The sequence below is a fragment of the Morone saxatilis genome, unplaced genomic scaffold (assembly GCF_004916995.1).
Source record: "Morone saxatilis isolate NCDOM2014 unplaced genomic scaffold, NCSU_SB_2.0 Contig1, whole genome shotgun sequence".
NCBI lineage: Eukaryota > Metazoa > Chordata > Actinopteri > Moronidae > Morone > Morone saxatilis.
The window spans coordinates 9,542,666-9,542,879 of NW_023339651.1; the positions used below are offsets into that span (position 1 = coordinate 9,542,666).

General features: G+C 31.3%; 1 protein-coding gene across 1 annotated transcript in view; it reads left to right on the top strand.

Moving 5' to 3' along the window:
• The window catches only part of aclyb (ATP citrate lyase b), a 15,313-nt gene that overhangs the window by 8,685 nt on the left and 6,414 nt on the right, over nucleotides 1-214 (top strand). The gene's annotated exons all lie outside the window — the stretch shown is intronic.

Below are 214 nucleotides of genomic sequence, written 5' to 3' on the forward strand. Positions count from 1 at the left end.
AAAGTAAGTTTTTAGTAGCATGTGAGAAAGGAAAGATTGTTTAATCTAACTTCAAACAATCTTCCAAATTAATTCAAAACCTTCATTTTAACATTGTGAGACCCCAAATTAATCTTTTTGATATGGAGGTGGACAAAATAACCGACTCTTGGAGTAACTTGATTACACAAACATGAGTTAAATTAGGTTTGATGCAACAGCAGCATTTGTCATA